Raw genomic sequence first — 15,757 nt, forward strand, 5'->3', positions numbered from 1 at the left:
GATATTTTGGAGTTGGCTAATCATTTTAAGGTGAAAATTGAGGTGCAGTTGACTTCATGTGAAATTGATACCTGAGAGCTGTTAGATAAAAATTTAGTCAAATCAGTCAAATCATCTAACAGCTTTCAAGTATCAACTTTATGTGACACCTGAGTTTCTACTTAATTTTAATTAACCTTCTTATTATCCACTTGGTGAAGCTTGGTTAGAATTATATTTTAAAATGGAAAATGTATGTAAAGTAGTGTAATAGGTGAATTGATATAAAAATTTAATTTTAATGTATGGTCAATATAAAATAATTTTACATATATATTTAGTTATTAACAGTATATGTATATCTAGTTATTAACAACATAAATTAATTCATGAATAGTTATTAAAAAAACAGATATGATTATAAGATATTATAATTTTACACCATTAATGTATCAAAATTAAACACTTTATATAAATGGCGTGACATTTTTTCTTCTACTGACATAAGCATCCAATACAGTTTCCAATTGCTTCATTGTTTCGTCCAATCCCCATTGGAATAAATTCCATTGGTTCGAGTGGATTTGCATATTTTGCTGTAACTACTAGTAAGTCATGAACTAGTTTCCTCACACTATTATTAGATTTAACCCACCCAAGGGCTATTGCGCTCAATGCAATAATAGTGACTGAGTTGCTTTACTTATATGTTGAAGACATTTTGGATAAGGCAAAATACCATATTAAACTAAATGAGAGAAGAAATTACGTGATTCTATCAAAACAAAAAATATAACATGCATCTTGCCAAAAGCATATTTTAATATAATTCGAATGAAGTTAGTTCGAATTATGCATGAGTGGATTTAAGGAGTAATTCGAATCATATTGATTCGAACTACATGTAAACGTGATCCATATTAGTTCGAATGAGACTAATTCGAACTAGTCCACCATGTTGACATTTATAGTAATTCGAAACAGATTGATTCGAATTATTTTGATGCTCCAACAATTATATCGATATGGAATCAATGCTAAATCGAATTCAATTAGTTCAATTATACGAGTCTATGAAAAAAATTTGTATTTTATAAAATTTAAAAAATTTTATTATCTAATAGGTTAATAAAAGAGTATATTACAAATTTTTATAGTGCTCATCATAATAATATTTAATTTAAAAATTGTTATTTAAATTTTAGTTGTACTCGTTACAAAATAATTATTACAATATTTTTTTTATAAAACTTCGGTAAAAGATGCCATGAGTATTATAAAAAGTAATCAATTTACAAAAATTGGCTTACAAACTTTTTATAGTACTCATAAAATCTTCTAAAATATTTAATAATAATAATAATAATAATAATAATAATAATAAGAGATAAACCTCAATGTAGCCCTGAACTTAAAAAAAGTTTTTCAGAGTCATCCCCGAACATGCATTCTGGGACTCAAAGTTGTCCTTCCGGCAATTTCTGGACACCTAGCGCAACCGGAAAGCTTAGCTGGCAGCGTTCGTGACACGTGGGACTTACAACGACTAGCTGATGTGGCAGAGTAAACTCTCCCGCATCAATTTGGTCCCTCAGGTGAAGTTAAAACCCTAATCCCCAAATTTGAAGGCCACATTGCTCAATATGTTCTCTTCTCGTCGGTGTTGTGTTCTTGTCTTCTCCCTCTTTGAAGCCCGACGGTTATGGCAAGCACAAGCAATGCAGCTGGGAGCTCGAACAACCCACGATCATTTGGAAGCATCATGAGGAGAATGAACAGAAATAGAGAAGCTCGTTTGCAAGAATGGTGTGCCTGCAGGTCGAGACCGGTGCTGTGGTGGTCAGGGACGGAGTCTAATCTAGGGAGACCGTTCCTGGGTTGCCCAAACTACAATGTAAGTATTATTATTGTTGATTGCTGTATTTAAGGATATAAATTTTGCTGATTGAATTTTCTTGGATGTGTAGACTATGGGTAAGAAATTGTGTGGATTATTTTTGTGGGTTGATAAAGTTTTGGAAGATGTCATGCCATGTGATGATAGAACAAGACATTCAGTTAATGATGAAGAATGGAAGATGAAGATGGCTTAGAAATTTGGTAAATTAGAAGCTGAAATTAGGGTTCTAAAAATGGGAAGAATTTTGATGTTTGTATTCATGCTGCTGATTGTAATTGGTGTTCTTGTATTAAAGCTGAATAGGCAGCAGGGTGAACTGTATCTAGAAAAAAACAAATGACATGCATGTTATATGCATATGTTGTTCATGTACTTGTTCCTGTCCTTTTGTTTGAAAGAATGCAAATTAAAGTGTTTGATTATATGCATACTTCTGTTCCTGGACTTCTTTTCAATGAAATAGAAATGGACAGGATTTGAATTACTCTTAAGTCTGTAACAGAAGATAAAATATAAACAAAAGGCTGACAAAACTCAATTCAATAAAGTCATAATTCATATTGGTAATGTTTGATTCAAAAAAAGCATTATAGAGCCAAAACACCAAGTATATCAAAGTTGTTAACATATTGACCTGATAAAATTCAAATACTAAAATCTCCAACACTAGGACAACGTTTAAGGCATTGTAAACAACTTCAGCAAAATAGATACAAAAAACAACCTTTTTTCCCTAAACATAATCATCCTAATCTTTATTTTTTGTGCTGGGTGCCTTGAATCCAGGGTTGGGCACAAACTTCATGAAGTTTGCAAGCCTTGTAGCAGTTTCCTGTGTTGCACCTTGCATAGGGTTAGATGGGGGATCTTGCTATATGACTACTTCCTGGTGGGATAGCAGCAGGTGGGGTGATTGCTGGTGGATTGCTACTTCCTGAAACTATGTAGAAGAAACACACACCCAAAAATTCCCCAAAAGTATATGGGGGTGAACTTGATAGCCCTTGCAAAATTCAGAATTAAGTTCCCACCAGGTTTCCACCACTTATAGATATCTGACTATAGCAAACATTGCAGTAATGAAGGAAAATGAGAAATGGTAGTTAATGACAAACATAAATCAGTAAATCTAACATATAAGGATGTGAAACACTAAATAATTTTTAGTGTTGTAAAGCTGATTTGGACAAGAAATAAGTATCTGTCCAAAACAGAAAACCGGAACAAGGGGTTGGCCCTTCTGCATGGCTATGCGGATAAATCCTTTTCTTGCCTTGAGATAGGCAGTCTAAAGGGTAAAAATATCTTAATATCACTGACCCAATTTAAAGTTTTTAACATAAATCATGCAATGACAATAATGATGCTCATCTTGAAAGACACAATTTATTTCAAATCCTCTTCAGCGTGTCTTTAAAATTAGTAGAAAGGAGAAATACAGCACAAAATCAAATATTAAGAAAAACCAGCAAGATGTAGGCACTAAAAGATCTAACTAACACAATGTATCCATTATACAAGAGGGAGAGGAAGTTTTTCTTTGTTGCTGGTGTAAGACCCAACCATGTCCATATGTGTCTCAAAAATGGTGTATAGAATACCTATGCATCAATTGAGAAAATTTTAATGTTACATACTTAAGAACCAATTATAAAGCAGAGTTGCAACTCTCAAGCGAAAGTATTACCGCACTGCTAGCAAGAACCTTTATCTTTGGAAGAGGCATAAACCCTGTGTTGTCGGCAAGCGCAACAACACCAATTGGCAAAATTGAATGTTGTTCAAAACCAAAAACTGCACGAAGTGCATACTCATGTTACTATCAATAGCCAGCAATTGATAAAATACAATAAAAACAGGTACCATCACAATGGTTAACTAAACAACTGGACCCCATTTTTTTCACTTCAATATACTGTAAAATCCTTAAATTTGGGTCAGGCTATTGGCAGACTATGCACTGCCTGTTTTGACTCCATACTAACCATTATTTGTAGCAACAATTTCTTAAATTATTAATGATAAGTAGAAATTTTCTTTGTTAAAGTTAAACATTATTGATGTCACATCAAGAAATCAGATCCAGCTGTGCAGAAAAATTGTGAAATCAAGAACATTATTTTAGTGTAATTAAGGATGGTAGTTCTCTAGACACTAACTTCAATCTTGATGGATCAAACCATTCAAATTTACATATCCTTTCCAACAACTAATCTACTAGTCTAAACCAAATTCATCAAACAACTTGACTATTCCAATAGCTAAGTTAACTTCATTAGCAATTGCAAAACTTACTTTATAATTAAAGTTAACACAAATAAATCTGAATATAATTTTATTCTACCATATGTATGCAAGAATTCATTATGATCATACATTCAGTTTAACTAAATAACATTACATATTACATTCAGTTTAACTAAACCAACCCAATACAAAGAAAAGCAGTTAGGTAAATCAGTCAAATTCAGAATCCATTATCATCACACATAAAGTTCGTTTAACAAGATTAACATGGATATCCCGAATGATCTTTAGTTCTACTGTGATCATGCAAACTCTGTTTAACAAATTTATTGATCAGAGTCATTGTCCTGAAACACATTAACAATTTGGAAACTCCACCACTAAGAGAAGTAAACCCTAACACATAAAGAACAAGTTTTCATATCATCAAAATACAAGAAACACTCCTAGTCTATAATTTTCTTGGCCAAACCACTACGAAAGCCAGTACTGATCAAACCCTAGCACAGAGCACAAAACAGAGGCGTTCATACCCACCGATTACAATCGAAAAAAACGGCCTGAACTTTTGTGAATATTAGATTAACAACAATATCAAAAAACAGAGGAACCACATTTTTTTTTCATTTTTGGTTTACCTCTTTCAGAGAAACCAGGATTCCCAACTTTGTGTATGAAGGAGATGACAACAGCGATACTTCAGAGCCTAAGTCTTCCACTGAAATCGGTGCGGTTAATGCAATCGCACATGCGCCATTGGAGATTGAGGGAGGGAAAAGAAGAAACCTCACTCTTTGTTGCGTTTGTTTCGTGTTTTGAGAGGAGGAAAACAATACGTTATTGAAACGTTGAGCGAGGGACATATTCAGTGTGAAACGACGTCGTTTCATGTCATTTTGCCGCCACAACCAAAACAGCGTCGTTTCTGTAACGCCCACGTGTCACGACGCTTGCCAACTCAGCTTTCTGGTTGCATCAGGTGTCCAGAAATTGACGGAAGGACAACTTTGAGTCCTGGAGTGCAAGTTCGGGGATGACTCTGAGGAACATTTAAGTTCAGGGACTACTATGAGACTCGAGTGCAACTTCAGGGACTACATTGAGACTTATCTCTAATAATAATAATAATAATAATAATAATAATAATAATAATAATAATAAGATTTAAACATACTTTATTATAGTAGGTTAGATAAAAATTAAACTATTTAAATAAATAATTTGGTGTTTAGAAATCAAGCATTATAATAGCTTCTTGAGAAGTATTTATAATATCATAAATTGATAATTATGTAAGTATACGAAGGATTTATTTTTTAAATTACATTTTTAAATTAAATGGCTTTCAATGTTATTAGATTGTCCTATTTTTAAATCAGTTAATTTTTAACATTTTTTATTGTAATTATTTATTTTGTAATAAGTACAACTAAAATTTAAATAACAATTTTTAAATTAAACATTATTACGATGAGTAGTATAAAAATTTGTAATGTATTCTTTTACTAAACTTATCACATAATAAAAATTTTAAAACTTTATAAAATGCAATTTTTTTCATAGATTCGTATTATGGAACTAATTGATTTAGCATTGATTCCATATAGATATAATTGTTGGTGTATCGAAATAATTGTTTGGATTATTATGTGTGCAATTTGAATCAACCTATTTCGAATTACTATGGGTGTCACCGTGTCAAAATGGTGGGCTAGTTCGAATTAGCCTGATTCGAACTAGTGTGGGTCACGTTTGCATGTAGTTCTAATCAATATGATTCAAATTACTCCTTGGATCCACTCATGCATAATTCAAACTAACCTCATCCGAATTATATTAAAATATGCTTTTGGCTGATGTATGTTATATTTGTTGCTTTAGTAGAATTACGTAATTTTCTCTTCCATTTGGTTTAATATGGCATTTTGCCCTTTTGGATATGATATGTATTTGATGAATTAATTTTCATGTACAAGTCTTTTTGCTATATAAGTTTTACAAGTTTTGAAATTTCACTTACTCCTAAAATGTGCTTTTTATGGCACGTATGTTTCACGCTCCTCTTTAATAGATTTTTCAATGAACGGGCATACGTTGTTCTTCTTCTTCTTCATATTATTGCACATTCTTCTTCTTCTTCTTCTTGCCCGTTCTTCTTCTTATTATTATTCTTTTTTGTTATTCAGTTATGCAACACATACAAGTTTTTTTGACTTACAAGTCTTTCAAGTTGGGCTAAACCCAACAAAAACTACGTTCACCCAGAAAAGCATGTTAACACGCGCATCACGTTTCCAAAGCGCTCATTCACCATTATGAACGACTCTTCTTCTTCTTCCTTGATGGAAACCACAACGGTAATTTTTTCTTCGCGTTTCTCCTCCTCCTTTGCTTCCTTCTTCTTCTCCTTCTTCTTTGTGTTTCTCCTCTTTTTTTCGCATGTTTCATCTTCATCGTCGTGTTTCTCCTCCTTCTTCTTTTGATTTTGCAATATTATATATTTTTTTCTTCTTTGTTCGATTTTTTCCTCCCAAAAAGAATGATGAGAATATAAAATAAGAAGATGAAGAAGAAGAAGCAACAAAAGATGAGGAGGAGGAGGAGGAGGAGGAGGAATTATCCAGAACTGATCAGAATAAAAATACACCCAAATATTTTTATTTTACACACAAATTTGCTGCAAATACAGATATGAGTTATGCTACATGTACACTAAAATCAACCACCAAAGCCAGCCATCAGTATAAAATATATATTGAAATACAAATATACATTGAAAGTAAATTAAAGCACACATGTATTTATACACAAATACATTGGTAATTGATTTTAGTGGCTAGTTTTAGTGTACAAATAGCATTTTTGTACAGAAAAATATTTCCTCTAATGCTGCATTTTTTTTCTTCTTCTTCTTTTTATTATTTCTTTCTTTCTTTTAATTAAATGAATGTAAGTTCATCATCTTCCAAGTAATTTTGCAGCACTATGTATTTTTTTCTTCTTCTTTGTTTGATTTTTTTGTTTTTATTCTTGTTAAGAGAGTAAAACAAGAAGAAAAAGATGAATAAGAAAAAAAAAAAGAAAAAGATGGTGATGATGATGAAAAAAAAGAAACAACAGAAGATGAGGAGGAGGAAGAGGAAGAATTATGAATTATGCAAAACTTATCAGAATAAAAATACACCCAAATATCTTCGTTTTACACCCAAATATATTCGTGTTACACCCAAATATTTTTGTTTTGCACCCAAATTTACTGCAAATACAGAAATGAGTTATGATATTTGTACATTAAAATCAGCCACCAAAGTCAGCCACTAGTATAAAATACATACTGGAATACAAATATACATTGAAAATAAATTAAAGCACACATGTATGTATTTATACACAAATACATTGGTGGCTGGTTTTAGTGTATAAATAGCATTTTTGTATAGAAAAATATTTTCTCTAATGTTGCATTTTTTTCTTCTTTTTTTTCCCTTATTTTTTTCTTTCTTTCAGTTAAATGAATGTAAGTTCATCATCTTTCAAGTAATTTTACATTATTATGTGTTTCTTCTTCTTTATTTGATTTTTTTTATTTTTATTCTTGTTAAGAGAGTAAAACAAGAAGAAACTTGAGAAGGTAAAAAAAAGGAAAAGATGAATAAGAAAAAAAGAAGAAGAAGATGGTGATGATGATGAAAAAAAAGCAGCAGCAGAAGATGAGGAGGAGGAAGAGGAAGAGTTTTGAATTATGCAGAACTTATCAGAATAAAAATACACCCAAATATTTTTATTTTACATCCAAATACTTTCGTGTTACACCCAAATTTACTGCAAATACAGAAAAATATTTCTTCTAATACTGCATTTTTTTTCTTTTGAATTGAACCACGCCTCAGTCACTTGATTGGATTCAAAAATAATAATTAATTTTGTTCTGGTTCAATTAACAATCTGAACTTGAATTATTCATTATGTTCAACAACGAGATAACTGTGATGGAGAAGAAAGAGAAAAATAAAGGAAGAGAAGAAAATCCAACGAAAAAAGGAGAACGAGGAGGAAGAGGAAGAGGAAGAGGTGGTGTTGATGACGACGATAACGAAAAAGAAAAATAACGAACAGGCCTGCTACACATACAAGTCTTTTTGGCTTACAAGTTATACAAACTACCCAAGCCCAACAAAAAAACGACGCGCACCCACACTCCACACTCGAATGTAAAAACCACGCGCGATACCCAACCGTTTCACTTGCTCCAAAGCGCGCTCATAATGAAAAACTCTTCCTCTTCTTCCTCAATCAATACACAAACGCTCGAGATTCAAGCCATGTTCAAAACAAAAAAAAGCTCTGAAGAAACCGTCCAAGTTCTCGCAAAAAGTACAACAAATCAAGAAGCAAATATTCAAATCTCCATAAAAAAACACCAAAAAGAACGAACAAACATCATTCAAGTTGTATTTTTCGAAATCAAAGTACTATATCGTGGTATTTTTCTCTCTATTTGACTATTCTAGGTTTAGATCTCATATTACTGTTCTAATAAAACTCTTTAAGTTGTTTACGCTATTTTACGTAGTTCAAGTGAAATGATATTTGGGTGTATACATATAAACTCTATTTTGTGAATGTTAGGAGGCCTTTTAAGTAGGTTTGTATACATATAAACTGTGTATGGAGCATTTCTGGGTGTATATGTCAGTATAAAATCAATCGACGAGTGCCTCTATGCCTTGATGATAATATATTTCCATCTTGCTAAAAACGAGAAGAAAGGAGAGAAAAAAGCTGCAGTGCCCTGGGTAGCAACTGGAACATAGAGCAGCTGGTTGCAAAAATTAGAGCAGAGATAGATGGCCATAAGTAAGCAAACAGAATATGTTCTCTAATTTGTGTGTGTTTTATTTATCTAGATATTGTAAACTAACATTTCTACTGTTTCAGGGCATCGTCAAGATGGCAGAGACAAAAAAGAAACTGAAAGAAATGAAAGAAAAAGAAAAGAAAGAAGAAAAGAAAAAAACAAAAAAATAAACCAAGTTCTTCCTCTGAGAATGATTCATCAGAGACTAATGTTGATATTTTCTCTGAGTCTGAGTCGGAAGAAGACTCAGAGGAACCTACAAGGAAACAACCCAAAAGGGGAGCCAAAATGTAAGTAATATTTTTGGGTGCATTTTGTCAATTTTAGATTGTTTTTCCCTAATAACTGTTTGCTTTTCAGAATGGAATCCAAAAAGAGAAAACTGATTTTGGAGGATTCCAGTTCAGAGAGCAAAAGTGAATCCACTGATGGGTAAGATTCTGAAATTATCATCACTTTCTTTCTTGTTTCTATCAAAATTTAATGTATTAACACATTATTTCTCATTTAATTTTAGGAGTGAAGAATCCTTGCCAGTTAAAAAACAAAAAACAAGAAAAAAATTCACATTGCTGCCAAAAAGTATGAACTGCCTTCAACGGTACTCATCATCAATATTGTTGTATTTGTCTGATTCATAATTTTTTTATTTTCAGGACGCAATCCAGAAAAAGGAAGCACGTAATTGAGGATTCATCTTCAAAAGAAGAAAATCATTCTTATAACGGGTAAGATACTTTCTAAACCTATCTTAAACTCTGTAATCAGAACTATATTTTGTTAACATGTACTTTTAAATGTACTGCCAGAACTAAAATTGGAACTGAAACAATAGAAGAATTTTTAAGACAACGTCAACAAGGGTATGTTGAATTTGGATGCATATTACCTTTTTTAGGGTGTTTTGGTTGCTGATTATTTATCTTCTGTTAATTGATAGAATTTTGATATACTAAATGATATTTATTCTGTACTTAGAATGTCGGAGATGAGCTTAGCAACCGAGACTGATTCTTTATATCAAGGACAAATGGAGCAAAGCAGTGTAAACAAACCTTTGGATTCCATGTAATTTCTTTTTCTTATACCATTTTCTAAATTCTTTTTTTACCATATTCTTCTAATTTTGTATATATTTTTTTAGAACAAAAAGCCCTTTAAAGTTTTATTCAAGAAAAAAAAAGCACGAAAAAAACATAAATCTGCAACTATGTAAGTTCTAAAAAAAAGCATTCTCGAGTGCATTTGGTTATTATTTGGGTGCATTGTTATCTTATTTGGGTGTATCTCAGGTTCAATCAGCAAGAAGAATCATTGAGTGACCCAGCTCAACAACAGATCATCATTTTTCGACCATCCTCTCAACCGCTTGATATGTAAGTTTTATAACTAAATTTCAACCCTCTAATCTATTTTAAAAAGGTTTTTTTAACATTTAATTTTTGTCTTGTTTAGAGTTCCAATTCAAGTATGCATCCCTTCATCCCAGGCAACATCAGAAAGCCCTGTGCCACCATTTGAACCATCCCCCCCAACAGAGAGGTGAGCAAATTTATTCGGGTTCATTTCGTTATTCTTTAGGTATATTGTTATCTTATTTGGGTATATATCCTGAAAATTGAGCTGAAATTGATATTTTTTTATAGTCTGATTCATTTTCTCTAACCCCACAGCACTCTAGAACCCTAAAAATTTGATGAAAGCACACCAACAATACCAGCAGCTCCATCTAAAATGTAAGTTCGTCAAAATAGAAACTGATTTTCGATATAATTCGTTTATTCTTATTCTCATAGTACGATTTATGTCAACACGCAAGGATCCATCTCCTAAAGCGATTGCTGCTGCACTATTGATGATGGCCAGGACAGCATCCTATGTACCCAAAGAACTGTCGTTGCCATCATTCAGCCTTGGCTTGACTGATTCTAGCCAAGAAGAAACACAGACGCAAGAAGGTGTTGAGCAAGCAGAAGCTCAGGTGGTAAAAAGTCCAGAAACCACAATATTAATAGAAGAATTAGATGTTCTGGTGGAAAAGATTGTAAAGAGTGGAGAAAACAAAATACCAAATTTTCTAGAAGGTAAAACTCCGCCGACTGCAAAGCAAACCGTGGGCCAGATTTTTGAAAAATTTGAAACTCCTTTGAAGAGAAATTTAATGTCGCCCGAAATGAGAGCATGAGAGAAAAATGCTACCTCTGGACAACACGTATCAGGACATACGGGGATGACTGCACTGATGAGTATGATTCACTTTGCACACTGAACGCCCAAGAACCGTTGGTGCTGTCAAGAGTCCACTTTGCATCCTTAAAAGCTAAATCATATATTGAAGCTGACGTAAGATTAGAATAAGGTTAATGATTATGTTATGACATGTGACTGCAAATATTGATTGATGTAATTAATTTGGTTGTTTTATTTTTCTAGATTGTTACTGCCATGTGCCTGATCCTCAACCAACAGAATATTAAAAGATTCTAGGAAGAAAATTATTGTCTGCCACCTAATATTATAGTAAGGTGTAATGTTTAAAATTTTGGGTGCATTTTGTTATCTTTTGGGTGCATTGTGTTATCTTTTGGGTGCATTAAACGATTTCTTTGGGTGTTCCACAAATGCTGCAGAACATGGCCATTGGCAATCATCCAAATAGGTAGTTTTTACAGCCAAAGTCCAAAAAGCCATTTAAAGTTAAAGACTACCCAATGTTTTTACCCTATTTGAACTGGAAAAAATTAGCATCACATCCATACGTAAGTTTTCATTTCTAAAACTTCTCATCACAATTCTTTGGTTATCTATGAATTAAACTAAAACATTGTTCAATGTGAAGATGTTTTAGATTTTTGCGCCTGTTTGCTACTCAAATCATTGGTGGATGTGGGGGCTGATGTAAGAAAGAAAAAGTTTTATATACTTGACCCCTACCACAAGACGTGTCCCTCCAAAGATAGAATGAAGGTAAATAAGTTTATTGTAAGTTGGACATGTTTTTTCCGTTATGAAATTTGGGTGCATTTTAAATCAAATTAGGGTGTATATTGTTTATATTTGGGTGTATTGATTTATTTGACTTATTCCTTCTTATATTCGGCGTTTTTTATTTTTAGGGGTATGTAATTTCAAGAATTAGAGTATATGCTAGGGGACACCTCTCAAAAGGAAAGATCATGAAATTAAGCCTCCTTACATTGACATTTCAGGCCAAAACACAGAGTACATATCTTTCACTCTGAAAAATTGTGTTTTCAATTCCTTTCCTATTTTAATTTGCTAAATTATTTTTGGTTTTCAGCTATGATTGTGCTATTTATGTCATGAAATGACTAAAAATAATTGTGCCTCAAAACGTTAAAAAGGGAAAGTATGAGTGAGACAATTGGACTCAGATAATTATATTTAAAACTATATATCTCTCTATTACTTTTCTAAATTAAAAGAATTAATTCGAATAATATTATTTCAAACTGTAGGCAGAGGTCGACCACTTCAGAGTTGAATTTGCTTCCCGAATTATTTTTCATGACATGAATCACGACAGAGATGCAGCGATCAAGGGAAGTGAAACAATGAGATTGTTGAGGCCATCTGCAGCTTTGTTAAGCCCATATTGTCAAGTAGATTCTTATGATATTGAAAGTGACAGTGATTGACGTCAGTTTTATGTAGTTTTGAAATAGTATGAACATTTTTGTGAATATTTTATTGATTTGTATTATAAAATTTGTTTGCATAAATAAACTGTCTGTGCTGTATTCAAAGGCTGTAAATTACAAGTACATAGAAAATAAAGAAAAACAAAATCAAACCAAATAATGCACCCAATTACTTTAGTTATGCACCCAAATATTCCCCGTATACACCCAAATATATACCCTAAATACCTAAAACCCTAAACCCTAAAATCCTAAATACCTAAAACCCTAAACCCTAAACCATAAACAATAAAACCTAAACCCTAAAACCCTAAACCTTAAAACCCTAAATCCTAAACCCTAAATCCTAAATCCTAAAACCCTAACCCCTAAATATGCACCCAAATATAACCCATAAACACCCAAATATATACCCTAAATACCTAAAACCCTAAAGCCTAAAGCCTAAAACCTAAAACCTAAGCCCTAAACCCTAAAACCCTAAACCCTAAACCCTAAACCCTAACCCTAACCCTAAACCCTAAACCATAAAACCCTAAAACATAAAAACTAAACAAAACAATAATTTATAACACAAACAGCAACATCTGAAAATATATAAATGTAAAATGTCAAACACAAGAAAATTCAGAAATACACCCAAAAAAATAAGCTTTACACCCATATTTTATAACTATACACCCAAAAAACTATCCTCTGCTGCTGGTTCACTGAACTGATAATTCATAATATGTCTGTGATATTGGCTGGAATTTGGACGCACCACTGATGCAGCATCAAAGAGGTTTAACTGAAAAATTATTAAACTCACATATTAGCAAAACTATTAACAACAAAATTAAACTCAATCACCACATATTTAAAGAACATCACTTTTACCTCGTTTAAAGCTTTCGATTTCTTCTTCTTTGAGGCATTTGCAATCTGTTTGTCCAACTTTGAACCTAGCCTATTTTTTGGACGTCCTCCCAGAATCGAGTCTCTCTTCCATCACAACCTCTATAGACAACTCAGTAATCATCTTCTGTCTTATACGCTGATCCTTGAATTGTATCTGACAAATATCCTTCCACGGTCCCCCCCCCCCGAACAGGTAATACCTGATAGGACAGTAAGACATTTGGGTTCATGTTATTACATGAGCAAATCACCTTCTTCCACAACGGACACTCCTCCTTCAAAAAACGCCACCATTACTTAAACAGGAGAGCTGTGCTTTGCACCATGGCATCCCCAACTCCCAACCCACCAAATTTTTTGGGTGCTTGCACCACCTCCCAGCTAACCAAGGCCATACCATTTCTTTCATCCTCCTTACTCCATAGAAATCTTCTCTGTAAGGAAATCAATTTCTCTACAACAGCCTTCGCCATCTTATATAAACTCAAGTAATATACAGGGAGACTATTCAACACCGATTTAATGAGCACCAACTTGCCAGCTTTATTGAGAACCTTGGCTTTTCAGATGCTAAGTTTCTCCTCCACTTTATCTATAATAGGCTTTCAAGTCTTAATCAACCTCGGGTTAGCTCCTAACGAGATTCCAAAGTACTTAACTGGGAGAGCGACTTCTTTACAGTCCAACACACTACACATGCGCTGTACCCACTGCTCGTCACAATTAATAGGAATCAAACTGGATTTATCAAAATTAATACTTAATCCTAACATCAATTTAAAACAACGAAAAATTTTTTTGTAATTTTTAATGGTCTCTTTTTCTAAAGAGCAGAATAGAATAGTATCATCTGCAAACTGAAGATGTGACAACTGAATATAATCTCTATCAATCAGTGGTATAATTTTTCTACAAAAATATTTTATTTGTCAAATTACAAATCAAGAAATTCAATATGTTACATCGTAAAAGGTTCTGATTATTCTATATAATGCGGATAAAGATGAATAATTACATCGTCAAAAGTTATAGTAGCAAATAGCCAATTGTTACGATTTTTTATAAAAGTACAGCCACGTACACACAACAAACTATTATTTGTGAGTGAAGTACCAATCTGATCTCTGTCCATTTTTAAGAATGACAACGCGACTCTTCAAAATAAAATTGATCCACTTCAGTCCCTATTCCCTGATTTCGTCACACAACGCAGCTTTTGTAGGTATTTTTCTGTCAACTCTGAACGGAAAATGCTGACGTGTCAGGTTCGGAAATGGACAGAAGTCTAATTGTCTCTAAATTTAAATTGGTTAGAAATTTATTTGTCCTTATAATTTTTTAAACAATATTTTTTAGATTATTTTTTTATTTATTATCTTTATATTCTTTTTCCAATAAATTATTAAATATATGGTATAATAGTACAAACTAATTAATAAATTATTCAAATTTAAAAATATCATTTATTATGAAACTAAATAAATCATTCTCAAATATAATTTTTAAATACATAAATAATAAACATTAAAATTCAGTTAATACATTAATAATAATAACCCTTTGATATAGTATTAGTATTATGATCTAGATAATTTTTCACAATAAAGTGAAAACTAATAAAACATTACTTGATATATAGTAAAATGTTTTTGAATAATAACAAATTTAATTTTTTATCTCTTTAAAATAAATTAATAATTCTATTTGATATCTTTATACTAAAATACACTATGAGTAAACTATTAATACTAAATTAAATAATTAAAATATAATTAATATATGATGGAGAGCATTTATAAACTCAATAAATTTAAAGTATCAATAATATTATTAATTTATTAATAATACATATGATCATAAAGTTATAGATTGATAAAGATTTATCAATATAAGAATAATATAGATTAATTAAAATTTTAAGTATATTAAAATTCAATTAAAGAGATAAAAAATAGAATTATTTCAATTAGTATTTAATTATTTCATTAAAGGTTATATATTTTAATTATTTTATTTAGTATTAGTAACTTACTCATAGTATATTTTAGTACAAAGATATCAATAGAATTATTAATTTAGTTTAAAGAGATAAAAAATTAAATTTGTTATTACTCAAAAATATTTTACTATATATCAAGTAATGTGTTCACTAGTTTAATTTTATTGTGAAAAATTATTTAGATCATAATACTAATAGTATATCATATGGTT

At 31.8% G+C, this 15,757-nt stretch overlaps 1 long non-coding RNA gene across 1 annotated transcript; it reads left to right on the plus strand.

Annotated features, from left to right (window-relative positions):
* Positions 1 to 1,408: 1,408 nt before the first annotated feature.
* LOC112746848 (uncharacterized) lies at positions 1,409 to 2,301 on the plus strand. The gene is made up of 2 exons (XR_011872700.1): positions 1,409 to 1,873; positions 1,947 to 2,301. It is a non-coding gene; the product is annotated as an uncharacterized lncRNA (long non-coding RNA).
* Positions 2,302 to 15,757: the final 13,456 nt, after the last annotated feature.

Source organism: Arachis hypogaea, chromosome 15 (assembly GCF_003086295.3).
Source record: "Arachis hypogaea cultivar Tifrunner chromosome 15, arahy.Tifrunner.gnm2.J5K5, whole genome shotgun sequence".
In the NCBI taxonomy this organism is placed as follows: Eukaryota; Viridiplantae; Streptophyta; class Magnoliopsida; order Fabales; family Fabaceae; genus Arachis; species Arachis hypogaea.